A 14,753-nucleotide genomic window follows, 5' to 3' on the forward strand; every position below is an offset into this window, starting at 1 on the left:
CTTACGGGGCATATCCAAATAACGAGCAAAGTATGATGACACATAAGAATAAGTGGATCTGGGATCAAATAATACAGAGTCATCTCTGTGGCAGACTGAGACAATACTTGTAATAACAACATCGGAAGCAATAGCATCGAGTCTAGCTAGAAGTGCATAGAAATGGGCCTGACCGCCACCTGATCGACCTTCTTCTCTAGGGTGACCCCTAGCTGACTGATCTCCAGCCTTAACTGGTTGGGTGGGTAGTGGTGAAGTAACCGGCGTTGAAGCCGATGGTTGACTCCTCTGCTAAGATGAACCTGTAAGACAATGAGGACACTACCTCTACATATAACCCATCTCTCCACACTCATAGCAACTCCCGGGTGCTGGAGACGGGGACTGAAGGTAACCCGTAGCACCGGAATGACTAGCAGATGCACCCGGCAAAGAAGAGCCCTGAACTGATGGAGCACGGGACAAACTCTGAGTTGGAAGGGCCATAAGTGATGACTAGCCTTGATGAGAACTGTGAGAACCATGACCCGATGATGCCCCACGATAACCTGGGCGAGCTGGCTGAGCATGCCTGAATGGATGACCTTTGTCATGGTAAAACTGACCTCTTGAAGGAGTACCACCATAACTACCAGATCCTCAAGGCCTCTTTGCCTCCCTCTCGTCTCGCTCCTGGCAAAAAATGACTCAATCTCACGAACAATGTCTACAACCTCCTCAAAAGTAGCACCAGACACCCTCTCTCTGGTCATGAGAATACGAAGCTAATGATTGAGGCCATCAACAAACCTCCTAATCCTCTCTCTCTCTGTCGAAACCAACCAAAGAGCATGATGAGCTAACTCTGAGAACCTCATCTCATACTGCGTCATAGTCATCTCTCCCTGATGCAACCACTCGAAATGCCTGCGTAGTTCCTCTCTGCGAGACTGTGGCACATACTTTTCAAAGAAGAGAACGGAGAACTACTGCCAGGTAAAGGGTGCTGCACTAACAGGCCTATGCCTCTCATAAGCCTCCCACCAAGTGAAGAAACTAAAAAGTAGTGAAAGCGACCCCGTTGGTCTCCAGAATACCCACTATTCGAAGAATCCTCTGATAATTATCAAATAATCCCTAGGCATCCTCGCCCTATGCACCACTGAAAGTCGGAGGATGAAATCTACCAAACCTCTCCAACCTGCGCTGCTCATCCTCTGGCATGGCATGAGCTACAAAGTCCTGAGCAACTACAACCGGCTTGGCTAGATGTGCCGCTAGTGTCTGAAGTCCCGGCACGACCTGCTCAGGTGTGCGAGCGGCGGGAGTCTGAGTGCCTCCCCCGGCCTAAGAAGTAGATGCGGTTGTAGTAATTGAAACCGCCTGAGCTAGGCTAGTGCATACTAATAGAATCTGAGCTAAGGCCTCCTGAAGACCCGGAATCACAATGGGCACAGCTGGTGCCTGAGATGGTATTGCTAGAGCGTCCACAACTAGGACCTGATCATGAACTAGGGCGGCTGGTGGATCTGCAGTTGCTGCCCTAGTTGTTGTGCAGGCCACACCCCTACCCCTACCACGACTACGACCGCATCCTTAGCCTCCAGTGGCCACAACTGGTGGTACTAGTGGTCATCCATCCTAATGGTTCTGCACAACAAGAATTTCAAAAATATGGAGTTTTTCCTAATGGTTCCGCAACCTCTTGAGGATAAATACAGACGTCTCTGTACTGATCCGCGAGACTCTACTAAACCTCCTCATGACTCGTGAGACCTATGTAACCTAGGCTCTGATACCATCTTGTCATGACCCTAAACCCAGACCCGGTCGTGATGGCACCTCTCGTGAAGACAAGGACAACCAACACAAACTCCCAATTAAATTAACATATAATAATTCATAATTAAGTCATTAATAATGATAAATTCCATAATATAGTGAAATATATCAACTGTGGAAAACCGAACATAGCCTGACATCGGGGTGTCACCAGTCATGAGCATGTAACATAGTCTAAGTGTATGGAGGAGTGTATACAATCTATTACATAACTAGAACAAGGGAAATAAAATATGAGGGAGAAACACTGGGCTGAGAACGTCGAGCAGCTACCTAGTGAACTCCGAATAGCCTACTGAGCAATCAACTCTCACTGGTGGGACCTGAAGCTCCTAAATCTGCACACAAAGTGCAGGGAGTAAAGTGAGTACTCCAACTCAGTGAGTAATAATAATAAATGAAGACTGAGCAATAAAAAATCATGTAAAGCACAACAAGTCAAGCCATCTTGTGGCATAATCAATAGGCTCTCGGCCTCATAATCATAATCAATACAACAATGCTGCGGCGTGCAGCTCGATCCCAAAATAATCCTCACAATACAAGCCCTCGGCCCTACTCAGTCAAAAATCTCTAAAAGCCACTCGGGCACAGTATAAATATAATGCTCAGCCCAAAGGATCATTTAAAGTGCTAAAACAAAGTAAGCATAGCTGAGTTATGAAAATAGTATAATTTAGCATGACTGAGTATAGATATAGAAATCAAAACAGTGAGGAAATAGCAGTAAAATCCGCTAAGGGTCCAAATAGTTAGCACGAGGCCCAAATATGGCATTCAACCCAAAACATGGTGATAGCAAATAGTTTTCAATCAAATGCGCGGTAAAACAGTCACTCGGGATGGACTAAGTCAAAATCCCCAACGGTGCACAACCCCACGCTTATCATCTAGCACGTGCGTCACCTCAATATAGAACAACAATGTGGAATCCAGGGTTTCATACCCTCAAGACAACATTTACAATCAATACTCACCTCTATCCGGTCCGAACTCTAGCCCGTGATGCCCTTGCCTCTCGAATCGGCCTCCGAATTCTCCAAATCTAACCAAAATCAGTGCAAAACCATCAAAATGTGCTAAGGGAACAAAGCCCACTCGAAAGTAATTAAATTACAACACAAATCCTGAAATTAGCCAAACTCGACTCCTGGGCCCACGTCTCGGATTCCGATAAAAATTACATCAATAGACTCCAATCACTAACCGAGTTCATTCATATAAGAATCACCAAAATCCAACCAAAAATGATCTCTCAAATCCCTAATTTTAGGTCTCCAATTACAAGACCTAGTTCTTCAATTTTAGGCTTAAATTCCATGATTAATTAGATAGAAATCATATTAGAATTGAGTATAAAGTCCATAAATCTTACCTCCAAGTGTTCCCCCTTGATTCACTCTTCAATGCCCTTCAAAAATCTTCAAAATCGCCCAAAAATGGAGGAACTTAGATTCAAAATTGCGGAAATGGCCTTTTTAAACTTTCTGCCTAGCTATTAAATTTCCTTAATCGCGATCGCGGGACCCTCGTCGCGATCGTGAAGCACAAGCTTCCCGGACTCCAAATTTACCCTACGCGAACGCGTCATCTCCCACGTGAACGCAATGCTCAGAAATCCTACACCTATGCGATCGCGGACAAGAGACCGCGTTTGCGTTGCACAAACTCCTGGTCAACCTCTGGTCCACTTAACCCTACGCGAACACGACCTTCCACACGCGTTCGCAAACATTAATTTCGCAGCCTCACGTGATCGCATCGCTAACTTTGCGAATGCGAAGAACAACCTGGACTGCTCCTACAAAAGCTCTACACGATCGTGAGCCTCCTCATGCGATCGCGAAAAAGAAAAACGCCTGCAATAGCTTAAGCCAAAAATCTGCAACTTCTCCCTATGCATTTTGGTCCGTTTAACAACCTAAAACTCACCTGACGCCCTCGGGACCTCAACAAAACATGCCAACATATCCCATAACATCATTCAAACTTGTTTCAACCTTTGGAATGCTCAAAACAACATCAAAATACCAAATTTGCATCGGATTCAAGCCTAAGAATTCCAAAATCTTCTAAATCCGCTTTCAATCAAAAAATCTATAAAACCACGTCCGAATGACCTGAAATTTTGCACACACATCCCAAATGACGCAATGGACCTAGTGCAACTTTCGGAATTCCATTCCGACCCCTATATCAAAATCTCACCTATCAACCGGAAAACGCCAAAAATTCAATTTCTCCAATTCAAGCCTAAATCTACTCCGGACCTCCAAAACACATTCTGATCATGCTCTTATGTCCTAAATCACCTTATCAAGCTATCTGAACCATCGGAACTCACATCCGAGTCCTTTAACACATAAGTCAACATTCGATTGACTTTTCCAATTTAAGCTTACTCAAAAGAGACTAAGTGTCTCAAACCTTACCAAAACTTCTCTGAACCCGAGCTAACCAACCCGATAGAATATAATACAACTGAACAAGGAAATAATAAGTAGAAATGAGGGAAATAGAGTGGTAACTCATGAAACGACCGGCCGGGTCGTTACACAATCTGAGTCGATGATTCAAATCATCAACAGCCACAAATTATCCCTATTATTTGCTTAATCTTGACCCAGTATTAGGCATTATCTTAGCCATTGGATCAAACAGATCAAACGGTCCCCGTATTTTTTCGGAATTGATTTTCTTAAATGTGTAACACCTCAATATATCAGGGTCGTTGATCAGACGATCCAACGGCCCAGATTCATTCTCTTGACTTTAACCCTAGAGACGACCCCCCCCCCTTCAAAACCCTAAATCATTTCTTTGTTATCCAGCCACCCTTCTTTCCTGTTTTGTCTTCTATTCTCTCTAATCGCCATGGTAAATCAGCCAACAAAACTTTACACAAATCTGTGCAACATTTTGAAACCCTATCAAATCATCCCCTTTAACTTCATTATCCACGAATCCTGCTGACTTTCCTTATTTTGTTTGCCAAATTAGAAATGCTAGGACCTGACTCTTCGAAATCGAAGCACCATTACATTGTCCCTTCAAATAAACTCGCAAATCTACTTCCTTCATTCCTAAGAGATAAAGCCAGTAAGCTCAGTTTTTCATTCTCGTTGTTAAGATTCAAAAGCCCCCATTCGAAACCCTACACCTAACTGATGAGTTTTGATTTCATCTGGTTCCCTCACCCATTCTGCCAAATCGAAGCATGTATGTGCACGATTCAGAGTTAATCATTAATATTCTATACCCAGAGGTCAAATATAGTGACCTTTGGGTTTTGGGATTTGTCTATCGGTCATTTGCCTTCAGCAATTGACTGTTCTCCACTCAGGTAAACTCAAATATTGAATTCACTCTCTGTCTCTTAATTTTCTTTTGATTTTCTCACATCTTTAACTCATCGTCACTTTCCACTACCGTAGTTTGAATACTTAAACCCTAGGGCCCTAAAATGGAACTATAAAAAGGGTTCTTCAATGCTCTCACGAACAAAAGAACGAATGAATAAGAATGAACATACACAGATATAATCACACACTAAGCACACAAAAAGGGCAAAAGAGTCGCAGGAGCGAAAGTGGAACTGGGAGCAGTGCTCCACAGATGTGAGGAATGGGACGCACCGGTGAAAGTGCAAAAGTGGTGCCTTGGGTTGCAAAGGAGAGGTATAGCACAGGTGCAATGGCAGAACCGCACCTACGGACACGCATGTGCAAAGTGATGTTCCGCAGAAGTGATGGATACTGAGTTTGATTTGTTCGTAGAAGCAAAGATTGGGCCGCATGTGCATGTACGCAGAAGGAAATTTTGTCCGCAAATACGATAACAGTTGGAAAAACCTATAAATCGAGGTTTTGGTTCTTTTATCATATTTTGAGATTTGGGGCTCGGATTGAGGCTATTTTTGAAGTGATTTTCACTATGTGGTTTGGGGTAAGTGTATTCTATTTGATTTTGATTATATTTCATGAATCTATCTTCGATTTTGGAATTTGAATTATGAATTGGAGAGAGGAATTGGAGGTTTTTGTCTAAAGTTTCATAGAGTGAATTTTCGAGTTTTGAACATCGATTTGGAGTCGGATTTGAGTGACACTAGTATCGTTGGACTCATAATCGAATGATTGTCAGATTTTATAAGTTTTGTCATGTTACGAGGTGCGGGTCTAGGTTTTACGTTTGGCCAATTTTGGGTTTTTTATTAAGAATTCGACTTTTATTATTTGGAATTGTTTCCTTAGGCATTATTTGATGTATTTGTATTACTTTTGGCTAGTGTCGAGCTGTTCGGAGGTCAGTACCTGTGAGATAGCATTTTTGGAGCATCATTTGGCTTGCTCAGTATTGGATTTGGCTTGTTCGAGGTAAGTAATATTTCTAAACTAGGTGCTGAGGGTATGAACCCCGAATATATGTGTTATATGTTTAGTGTTGTGGTGACGGACATGTGGGTGTGCACCGTGTGAATTGTGACTCAGTTATTTCTTTGGTACTGTGTATTTTCCTGATCTTATCTGTAACCATGAAATCTTTACGTACTAGAGCTATTGAGAAGTGATCCATATTAGAAACCATGTCTAGGCTACATCTTATCCTGTTAGGACCCACTGAGATCATTTCGGTTGTTGAGTTATTTTCTGTCATTGAAATTACATACTCAGTCATACGCATTCATTTGCATATTATATCTGAATCTCTATTACCATTTATTGATACATCATATCATTATTTTGGGCTGGTTTTCATGACATTGTGAGCCCGGGAGACTGGAGAGATTGATGACTAAGTGAGGCCAAGGGCCCGATTGTGAGGATATTGATTGGATCGGGTTGCACACCACAGCAAGTATTATTGATTTATGATGGGAGCGGGCTGCACGCCACAATAGATGTTATTGATTTATTCCATGATTGGCTTCTTACATCGCTTGGGCTTAAATAGCCACTCCGGAGTCTACACACCCATAGTGAGCGCAGGTACCTACTAAGTGCGAGTGTCGAGCACGAGTGCAAAGTGCGAGTGCTGAGTGCGAGTGCCGAGTGATTGGGAGGATTGAATGACTGTGAGGATTGAGTGACGGTGAGGATTGAGTGATTGGGAGGACTGAGTGCATTGATACACCAAGAGTATGCATATGGTTATATCATTGCATTGTAATACAGTTTGCATGCATACATTGACATGTATATAGAGATGTACTTTCTTCATGCCACTTGATAATGGAACATCTTACCTGTTGTTGGAAGCTTTTTTTGAAAATATCACAGTTTTCAAACTTACTCGTATTTTGGTGTAAGATTTGGGTTTTACTATTATACTTGAAAAGCATGCCTATTTTCTTGTAATTGTGAATGAGTTGAGCATCATATCTCTGAGTTATTTCTTGTACCATTTTATTATATTGTTATGAACTGTTGCTGGTTATTGGAGTTGGACTCTGAACTTTGTCCCAGCTCGTCACTACTTTCAACCTAAGGTTAGGTTTGTTACTTATTGAGTACATAGGGTTGGTTGTACTCACACTTCTACACCTTGCATGTAGATTTGGATATTGACGTTGTTGTGTATGACGGGAGCTAGCATTGAAGACATACCTGCATTCCGGTTATAGTTGCTTCTTGTTCATGGTAGCTCTAGACTTATGAAAAATCTTTTTATGTATAATTTAGACAGATGATGTATTTGTTTCACACTAGCTTTGTAAACTCTAAATCTTAGAAACTCATGATTTGTACTACCAGTCATTGGAAAATTCTTGCATAAAAGCAGTTGTATTATCATTTCTTTCTTGATAAATCTCATGAATTTGGATAGTTGTTAATTGTCTTACCTAGCGGGTTGGGTTAGGTACCATCACGGCTAGTTGGATTTTAGGTCGTGACAAGTTGGTATCAGAGCTCTAGGTTCATAGGTTCTACGAGTCATGAGCAAATGTCTAGTAGAGTCTTGCAGATCGGTATGATGACGTCCATACCTATCTTCGAGAGGCTAAAGGGAATTTAAGATAAACTTCCCATCTTTCTTTCCTTATCATACGATATTGATTCATCTTAAAGCGTAACTCTTTGAATTCCTTCCATGCACTTGTATGTACATGCGAGCGCTCGGTATCAGTTGTGCATCGACGGATTGTAGTTCCACAGATGAGGTGCGAGATGTGATTTAAGTGTGTTGATGATGGGCTAGTCTGGAGGACTTACGGCCAGGTTATGATTATAGCTTAAGTATAGGGATTTCGATTGTGTGAGCATGTGCTTTTGAACTTATATGTCCGGTAGTCTCCCTATGATTGGAATTCCTGGCTCGATGAGTGGATGGATGGCTACGAGATGAGTATGATATGACTACGAGGTGTGTTCAGACGGTTTGAACGTGACGAGAAGAGTTTTTTTGAGATGTAGAAAGGACTATTGGGTGCTTGATTTCTATCTTGATGTGATGTACAGTCTCAAGTTATGAGTGTATTGGAAGATTTTTCATGATTGTTTAATTGTGGAACGAATTAGATTCTCATGTCTTGTTGATGAGTTCAAACTTAGGGAGATTAGGTGATTGCGTAGTAGTGTGGCTTTGAAAGGGTATAGAGAGATGTCAGTTTGAGGCTAAGCATGTGGGTTATCGCATGCGGGATAATCTACAGATGTGTGATCCTTGTGATGCTATGTGGATGCTTTCTTTTCTTCTAGTGGGTTATATTTGTGCGATTTGAGTTTGGATCGGTCGTAATAGTTGACTTGGCCATCAAGAGAATGAATGCGAGCTTAGAAGATGATTTGAGGCATTATGTTGTCTGTATTACCTAGGTTTATGAAGGATTTAGTTGCATCTCATTACGGTATTATAGTTGTGATAGAGTATGGGCATTGTTAGTTATCAAGTGTTTTGATTTATGGCTTTGAGCCAAGTGGGGAGTCTGCTATCAATGATTTGATTGTGTGGTTATGTGGTACTAGTTTCGGTTTAAGGCATACTTATGAATCATATGTGACTTGTAGATGCTGGTTTTGAGGATGACTTAAGTAAGGAAATTTTTTGATGCATGTTGTATTACAATTATGGGTATGTGAAAGAAGGAATGATTGAGTGTTTATTCATAAGGGACGTAGTGTGCATGGAGTAGGGATTCACTTGGTTCCTTAGAGGTGTGGATTACTTCATTGGGTGTTATTGTACTAACGGGGCACAGGTCGTTCGGCCCGTTTGGGTGGTGCAATTGAGATTTGAGTAGAGTAGATGACTCTCGAGAAGGTTCTAATTGATTCAACATTATTATGTAACAATTGAGAATTTATTCAAATTTGTATATGGCTAAGATCTGGGATTTGCTTCGGATTGTGTCAGGACTCGCAGTGTTTCTGTATCACTATGGATTCTACATTTTAGTATCAAAAAGGTGAGGTTAACAGTTTTGGGTTCACATAAGGTTTCTTTGGAGTAGATGTCTCGATTGTGGTACTTTGGGGTGCTAAGACGGAATACAATGGCCTATGGGTCTTCGGGTGGTGTGATTTTATGCTAGGATCTCTTATGATGAGCTTTGGGGTAAGGATTGTGGTTTTCTCACAAGGAGGGGTATCAACTTGAGGGTAATTCAGAAAAATTCAGAGAAATAGCGCAATTTGATAGTAGGTTGGATATGCATGGTAATGGGTATGATTGGTTCTTTGGGTACTCATGATGTGGTGAGTCTCTATATGTGTTTCGTGGCAATGCTCTTGGATTTTGGCGACCTGCATGGCTTGGTTGAGTTAGAGGGGTTCGGTTCTGATAGCTTGGTTATGTGCAAATGGATTCCAAAGAGTTCTCGATGATTTCTATCATAGTTCGGGGTGGATATTTCCTATTGGCATGAGGAAACATGTTGTGAATTAGGATTTTCTCCTGGATGAGATCAAATGGAAAGTTTCTGACTGGTCGGAAATGTATTCTACTGGTGACTCAGAGTTGATCGCGAGATTCTTGTGCTTTTCATATGATGGAATAATAGATGCGGTGTGTTGTGTAGGATTGAGATTTGCATGTGCAAGGTCCTGGTTCAATTTTGAAGGGAAGGTCCTGAATTCTTAAACAACATGGACGATTTCGGATGTCTAGATGAATGATATTACTACTTGATATTGCCTGAGAAGGGTGTGCATTTCAGAAGGCACATTGTGTTTTCACTTACAGATGCTTCATTGGGACGGGGGACTGTTACAACCCATGTTTTCGTACTTAAGAGTACATCGTAAGTCAATTGATGTAAGCTTAGAAATGAAATCATCTTTGAAAAATTTATAAAGTAAGTTAATCATGTTATTGTGGAAGTTAATAATATTTAAGATCATGAATAACAAGTACCAAGATGGTTGGAAGGCTTAGAAGCTAAACGAGTTGAAGAAGATAAGTTTTGTTCGAAAGTCGACAAGTTTGGTGTTACACCCTGTGCGTCCTAAGGTGACGTATAATGAATATGACACTTGTTAATCATGATTTAATGAGTGTAAATTCATAATATTACTATATATGATGTTTGGATATAAAATATAAAGTTTGGGAAAAATTGGATTTAACTTAAGGAAAAATCGAGTTAAGGTTTGCCTTGTAACGAGATGTTTTGAGAAATTAAATTCGTACGCTTTATGGTGTCATTTTGGGACATATATCTTACGAAAAATAAATTTCTTGGAACCTAGTTTCCAATGGTCTAAACAATTTATTCATACGACATCGGGCTAGAGAAATATGGATTTTGAAACTAGGGTAACCAAGTCACGTTGCCGCACTTCGAAGAAACTGGCAGGTTTATAGGCCAAGTTATGACGCAGATTTCTCCCAATATATTACAATTTACATGGAGATATTTATATAGAATTAAAGTCCTATGTGTCTAGTTTCTAACTCTGCAACCGTTTGTCAATACGATATTGGAGCAGAGAGATACAAGTATCTGAAATGGCGCTGCTCAAGCGGCCAAGCAGGCAGCTTACCCACCTACTTGGAGAATTGAGGGGGTGGGCTTATAAGTTGTCTTTATCCATTATATTTCGTCAATATCCAGATATTAATTACTGCAACACTCTCAAACTCTCCAAGGACTTGTTCAAGGTTCCAAGAACTAAATTCAAGAGACATTAATACAAATCCTCATCAAAGGTGTTAAAGACTACAAGAGAATACTTCTATAATGTTGTGGTATGATTGAGGGCTATTGTGAGCTAAGTTGAGATGGGGTTTTTAGTTGTAGATGTTGTCCAAGGTATGTATAACATCTTATTGATTGTTCCTAAGGTTAATCCTGTGTTGGTTGTGTTTTTTGAGTGAAAACCCATAAGATGCATTTGAAGGAACATGGGATATGATTGTCTTTTTGGTTGTACTGTTTTGTGGTTACAAATATGGTTTGTGGTGGCTAAAAATTGTGAAAAATAATTTGATAATGTTGTGGCTTCTGTTTTTAAGATTTCCTAGGTGTTAATTAAGTTGATTGAAGAAGAAAATATGAAAAACAAGTGATTGACGATAAAAATTAAGGTGTTAGACGTACGGGGCTGTTTTGGAGGGCATTTTGTGGAGGTTTTAAACTAGAAATAATATGGTACATATAAGTATGATGCTCTGAAGGTTGTAAACTAATTTATGGAATAAGAGTTGGATTCAATTTATATCTTGTTATGAGTAAAAGAAACAAGCTTGCCTTTCAATATGATTGTTAAGATAATCTGAGAAACTCATATTGGATTATATTGTTGTTGTTGCTAGTGTTGGTTATAGTTGTTATTTTATTGGATTGTTGATAACCCTTAGTGGTATTTGGGATGTAATAAAAATAGGGGAGTTGTTCCCTGATCTTCCTTAAATCCAGCAACTAGCCAAATACGATGGTACGACATTATATGTTAACGACAATATCATTTCACTTATTGTAGATGCAAGAAATTGTGTTGAGCTTGGTTTAGTAATAAGGAAGAGATCATATATGTATGTTAAGGCTAAGCCCTTCCTACATTTTGGCCTGATCTCGTAATTACACAAGTTTGATAATGAGGCATAAAGAGAAATTTATATTTCTGAATTTATGTACATTTTTCTAGTCCCATAATTTAAAGTATTCTCCCTTATCATATTCAATTGAGTATTGTCTTCTTCCAGTCAAGAGAGCAGAGAGCCTATATATACAAAAATTACAGTATTTTCATTACCATCGAGGTATAATCGATGGACAGGCCCCTATTGGACAACTCTGATCAGATGGTAAGTTATATATCGAGCCTACTGTGGTCGAGCGCCTATGAGCGAGCCCAGTATGGCCGATGTTATATCCCACATTTTCGTACAATAAAGCTTCATCGTAAGATTAATCGACGTAAGTTCGGGAATCAGATTATTTTGGGATAATAAGTATTATGCTATTTCAAACAAGTAATAGGTAAATTCGTGAAGGTGAAAGGGTAAGCGAATCGAAGAAAACGAGTTTCGTCGAAGTTTGTCAATTTGGGATAAAATATGGTCCGATCTATAATACCCGATTTTTATGGACTAATGTCATACAAGGTACCACATGACCATGATAATGAGGTATATAAGGTATGCTAAAGTGAGTAGTATTTTAAGTAATTTTAGATAATTCATAATTATGTGGACAATTGGGTTACTTAATAATTTTGGTAGGAATATTAGCTAAGAAATTAAAGTTCTTGGGATAAAGATTAAGGACACTTTAACATGGCAGCCCTTGCATTAGGGAAATGGTGACTACTAAGTTCACATAAAAGGTGTCAATAGTTGGGAAAGTCTTTGGCCAAGTAACTATTATCAAGTGGGGCCCACACCACTATAATAAGGAACCTTTTAAACTCCTTAATTCATTTGAGAAAAGAGATCGTATAGATCTGCCATGACATGCATGAATTGCTTTCAACATTAGTTGGATTTTTACATGAATATTTCCTTAAGTTTCAAATGGAAAAATGCTTACATCTAATCTACATGGTAACATGAGTTACTGTAATTGCTTCAACATTTCATACGAAGGCTATTTAATACAATAGCAACGGAATTTTGTGATTCTAAGGGAGTACGGTGAAATCTTTCTCAAGAATATCATACGGATTCTTCCCTACTTCGATCCATTGTTACGTGTTTCGTCGCAATTGGTGTGTGTTAAAAGGATTGCCAAGAGAATCGGTTCAGGTATGGTAAGGCTATCCCTTCTTTCTTTTGGCATGATCTATACGACACAAATGAAACGAGCAACTGCACAATTTCCATAAATGACTCTATTCATTGAAATATTAGAGATGCTTATGTTCTTGATTCCCCATGTGTCATATTATTATATCATCTGTTGATTGATCTCAAAAATACGTAAGTTGGTAAAGTTTATTTTATGATATTAATCAGAGGCATAATGGTCTTATGACATACCGAGAGATTTTATTAACGTATTTCATATGCATTTCATGCATTTATACATGCACATTGACCCAAGATCACATGGAGTTATATACACGTGTATATATATATATATATATATATATATATATATATATATATAAGAAAGGTTATCGTGTTATATACGCACCACCACCTGATCATCTAGTATACGTTGATTATTTTGCCCGCAGTGGCCGAGATGATATGATGGGATGCCTTCAGAGGCTTGATGATGTTATGAACACATGTAACTATGCACGACACAACATTTATACGCACATGCATGTCATTATACATATGATTCACAGAGTTATTCAGACTTACTTGTCGAGTTTTTTACTCCATATTTCGCTCATGTCTATTATTTACTGATTTTCATTCCTTACTTTCTCGGTACATTATTTGTACTGACATACCTTTACGTGGGGACGTTGCGTTTCATGCCCGCAGGTCCCGATAGACAAGTTGAGAGTCCTCCAAGTAGGCTATTAGCTCAGCGGAATATGTTGGTGTGCTCCATTTTCTTCGAAGTTGCTTGTTTGGTCAGTATAATTTAGATGTGTAATGTTTGGTATGGCGGGGTCCAGTCCCGACCTTTATGACAATTATATACTCTTAGAGGCTTGTAGACATATGTCACGTATACAGATATTTGTATGCCCATGCCGGCCTATGTTTAGTGTATGATTGATCATTTTGGTCTTGTAGGCCAATATGTCATATGTATAAGTTTGGATTACATGTTGGGGTGTCCAATGTCAAGTATTTCCTCATGTTTTATTCTATTTATCTCACGACATCCTCTATGGCACATTTACCTATAATAGTATAATACAAAAGAAACGTTACGTAGGTACTCTGTTGAGTAAGGTACCGGGTACCCGTTGCGGCCCATCGGTTTGGGTCGTGATAAAAGTAGTATCAGAGCCTAGTATGGTCGAGCGCCTATAAGCGAGCCTACTATGGTAGAGCAGTTATATATATATATATATATATATATATATATATATACCAAGCCTTATAGGGTCGGACAACTATTCTACTTACTATATTGAGAGAGTTGAATCAGTATCAACAGGTAAGCATATCTTCAGATTATCTTTAACTCTTAGTTACTTTCGGTTATTATATTATCAATTCAGTTTCAGCTTTCAGTTATTCTTTTGCCTTACATACTCGGTACATTATTTCATACTAGTGTCCCTTTTGCTGAGGATGTTGCATTTCATGCTTGCAGGTCATAATAGACAGCTGGATAGATCTTCCCAGTAGACAGAGTCAAACATCAGCTTGGTTGGTACGTTCCACTTTCCCGGAGTTACCAGGTCTATACCTTGGAGAATATTTTATATATATAGGTTTGATGGGCAGGTCGAGGCCCTGTCCCGATCATGATATTGTTCAGTTATCTCTAGAGGCTTGTAGACAACTCCTATATATTTTGGTCTATCAGTAGACGTTCATGGAGGCCTCATCAACCTGCACAGTTATACATATATATGAGC

This window comes from Nicotiana sylvestris, chromosome 7 (assembly GCF_000393655.2).
Source record: "Nicotiana sylvestris chromosome 7, ASM39365v2, whole genome shotgun sequence".
NCBI classification, from domain to species: Eukaryota; Viridiplantae; Streptophyta; class Magnoliopsida; order Solanales; family Solanaceae; genus Nicotiana; species Nicotiana sylvestris.